This window comes from Dasypus novemcinctus, chromosome 30, assembly GCF_030445035.2.
Source record: "Dasypus novemcinctus isolate mDasNov1 chromosome 30, mDasNov1.1.hap2, whole genome shotgun sequence".
In the NCBI taxonomy this organism is placed as follows: Eukaryota; Metazoa; Chordata; class Mammalia; order Cingulata; family Dasypodidae; genus Dasypus; species Dasypus novemcinctus.
Window position 1 is genome coordinate 46,778,909 of NC_080702.1, and position 3,767 is coordinate 46,782,675.

Here is a 3,767-nt window from a genome sequence, read left to right on the forward strand (position 1 = left end):
ATGGTCCCCCAAAATTTAACATTTACAAATAATTCAAAGGTAGAGGAAAGGAATTTGGAAATTTCTCATGATTGGAAAAATCTGCTCTTGAGTGGGGAAATTTCTTGAACTGAAAGGCCAAGAGCAGCTTCATTTTATGGTGGGAAGCCTTGGAGAGATAAGCAAACAGGAGAGCATTGGATTCCAGGTAGCAAAAGTAACCAAAATTTGTCAGCAAGGAGAAACAATTATTAGGCAAAATGTACCACATCATGAGCTACTCAGTTTCGGATATTGCTATCATTCTGAGAATACCTATTTAGTGTGATGGTTTTGTTCCTTTTTTCCTAAATCTGTGCAAACCCAGCCGTTCCATGGAAACAAGAAACCAAACAGGATTTGCAAAATTTCTCCTCCTGGGATTTACAGAGGAGCAGGACCTGCAGCCCCTGCTGTTTGGGCTATTCCTGTCCATGTACCTGATCACACTCTTGGGGAACCTGCTCATCATCTTGGTCATCATCTCAGACTCTCACCTTCACACGCCCATGTACTTCTTCCTCTCCAACCTATCGTTGGCTGACATCGGATTCACCTCAAACACCATCCCAAAAATGCTGCTGAGCATTGAGACACGGAACATAAATATCAGCCATGCAGGCTGCCTAACCCAGGTATTTGTTTTCTTTGTGTTTGGATGCCTGGACGGACAGTTTACTCCTGACTGTAATGGCCTATGACCGCTTCGTGGCCATCTGCCACCCCCTGCACTACATGGTCATCATGAACCCCCAGCTCTGTGTCCTGCTGGTTCTGGGGTCCTGGTGTGTCACTGTCTCATTATCTCTGCTTGAGACCTTGCCTGTCTTGAGGCTCTCCTTCTGCACAAACATAGAAATCCCACACTTTTACTGCGACCTTCCTGAACTCCTGAAGCTCGCCTGTTCTGACACCATCATCAATAACATACTAGTGTATTTTGTGGCTACTCTTACAGGTGTTTCTCCTCTCATTGGGATCCTCTTCTCCTATTATCAGATTATCTCCTCCATTCTGAGAATTTCATCAGCTGGTGGTAAGTACAAAGCTTTTTCCACCTGCGGGTCTCACCTGTTAGTTGTCTCTTTGTTCTATGGCACAGGCATTGGGGTCTACCTGAGTTCTGCAGTCACACCATCCTCTAGGAAAAGTCTGGTGGCCTCGGTGATGTATGCCCTTGTCACCCCCATGCTGAACCCCTTCATCTACAGCCTGAGGAACAGGGGCATTAAGGGGACCCTGGGGAGGCTCCTTGGTTGTTCAACTGCCTCTCAATGATGGGGCCATTGGAGAACTGTCATAGTAGGCAGGCTCAAAGTACTAAGAGCCAGAAATCAATATTTTGAGTATATGCACATTTACAAATTTTTAATCAACTAATTTCTCACATCTTTCTTTAGGCTTTTCCTACCTTTCTTTCTACTGTTTATAAAGTCATAACTTAGATCTACTTGTTCACTTCTTAATTGGTAAATGCAGTGATTTGAATTGAACTTGATACTCTCACTTATCTATATTATTGATTTGGATTTGGTTTAAAATAAATCTTATGGGAGGCAGATGTGGCTCAAGTGATAAGGGCCCCTACTACCTTATGGGAGTGCCTGGGATTGATCCCTTAGGCTTCCTGGTGAAACAGAAGAGAAAGTGTGCCTTCTTGATGAGCCAGTGCCCATATGGGAAGCCAAGTGCCCATGTGGTGAACCGAGTGCCCACACAGAGAACCAAGTGCCCACACAGAGAGCCAAGTGCCCATGTGGGCGACTGCATGGTGAGCTGGGTACCCACAAGGTAGGCCAAATGCCCACATGAGCACCAACATGGTGAGCCAAGTGCCTGCATGGCAACCCAAGTGCCTGTGCAATGAGCCAAGTGCCCATGAGAGTGTCTGAGTGGTGAGCTAAGTGACCCCATGAATGCCCACATGGTGAGCCAGTTCCCACACATCAAGCCAATGCCTGCATGGTGAAAAGAGTGCCCATGCAGCAAGCTGAGTGTCCATGTGGTGAGCCAGTGCTCCTGAAATGAGTCACACAGCAAGAAGATGATGCAACAAAAAAGAGACAAAGGGAAGAGACAAGGTGAAGCACAGTAACTGAGGTGGCACAATTGACAGGGAACCTCTCTCCACATCAGAGGTCCCCATGAATGAAACCTGGTGATTCCTAGAGGAGAAAGATGAGAATAGAAGAAAAAAGAAATAGATGAACACACAGTACATGGACACAGACAGCTAAAGGAGCAAGGCAGGGGCGGGGGGGAAGAAGGAAAAACAATCTTATCTCAAACTTTATATTAACACACACACACGTATATAACATTGCCATCATCATCAGAGATGATTGTATCTATACCTATATGTGAATGCTATCTGCAAACCCATTTACAGAGATGTTTTTTCTAGGGTTGTGCAACTGAGTCTGCCTCAAGATTTCCCCTCCTATCATCTTATTTTCTTCCATTTCATTTATGTCAAATTTCCTGAATTTTTCAATGCTTCCCAATGTGAATCCCTTGACTTTCCGAGTTTAACTCTCCACCTTTGTACACATAATGCCTTGTACAGTGCTGGTATGGAGTTTATCCTTAGTGTTTAATTGTCGAATGGGGTTACCAGGACAGGTGGATTGTTAAATATGAAGTGGTGTCTGCACCAGAGGAAAGCAAACATATTGCATTTATAAAAGCTTTTCAAGTAAAAAGTAGTTCAAATCTATTGAATAATATCCATGACACTTCCTATATGACAACAATGATTAAACATTTTATACATATTGCCTCATTTAATTCTTGCTATAACTCTTCTGACTAGTATCACTTTCCATTAGTTACAGATGGAGAAGAGGTCAAGGCAAGGTCAAATCCTGGGCTGTATAAATTGAAATCAGTGTCTTAAGCATCTTTTTATTGACTCTAAATAAACCCTTTTAAAATAATAGTTAAAATAATAGCAGGATATGTTCTGATTTAAACTCACATTTAGAAGTCTGTTTCTCAACCAAGAAATGTTACCTCTTTTAGGGCTTTCACCTTAGAAAAAGATGAAATATTGGAGTAAGACCTCTCAGTGGAAGCCGTTTTCTTTGACAATCCTCCTTCCATTGTTAATTCTTCCATTGGAAAATTTATCTGTTTTATCTCAGCCTCACCACATCTGGATTTTAAAAAACTTATTCAACAAGTTTGTCCTAGGAAAATTTGGTTTCCCTAATTATTTCATTTCTTCTTTGATTAAATTATGATATTTGTAGTAATCCATTCTAAATTGTTTGCTTGCATCATTTAATCATTTATATAGAAAGAGTTTTTAAATTTTATTGGATTTATCCATCTATTGATAGATCTACAATTTTATGTGTATTCATGCCCAATATATTCTAAATACAGACCCTAAATTTTCATTTATGTTTTATTTTCTTTATAATGTTTTTGCCATACAGGTTTTTAGCATACTTGAGTCCATCAAATACGTTCTCAGTTCTATTCCTGTGTATTTCTTTACCAATACTTAAGTATATTTTATTCTAGAAGTCTTATGCTATTTTAGGTTTTTCCTCTAACTTCAAATTACTATGGTAATTGGTGTGATGATATGTCCCTCAAGTAATATAGTAAACATGTATTTTCCTTACTGATAAAAATTTAAAAAGGCACAGGCATAATGTTCCCCACAGCATCCAAATACAAAAGAAACTGCCATTTTTTTTGGTAAAGTTCAATAAATGAAAACATCATCTATACTGTTAGAT

General features: G+C 40.3%; 1 pseudogene; it reads left to right on the top strand.

Annotated features, from left to right (window-relative positions):
- Positions 1–353: 353 nt before the first annotated feature.
- On the top strand, positions 354–1,296 carry LOC101447975 (olfactory receptor 7C1-like; annotated as a pseudogene).
- The last annotated feature ends 2,471 nt before the right edge of the window (positions 1,297–3,767 follow it).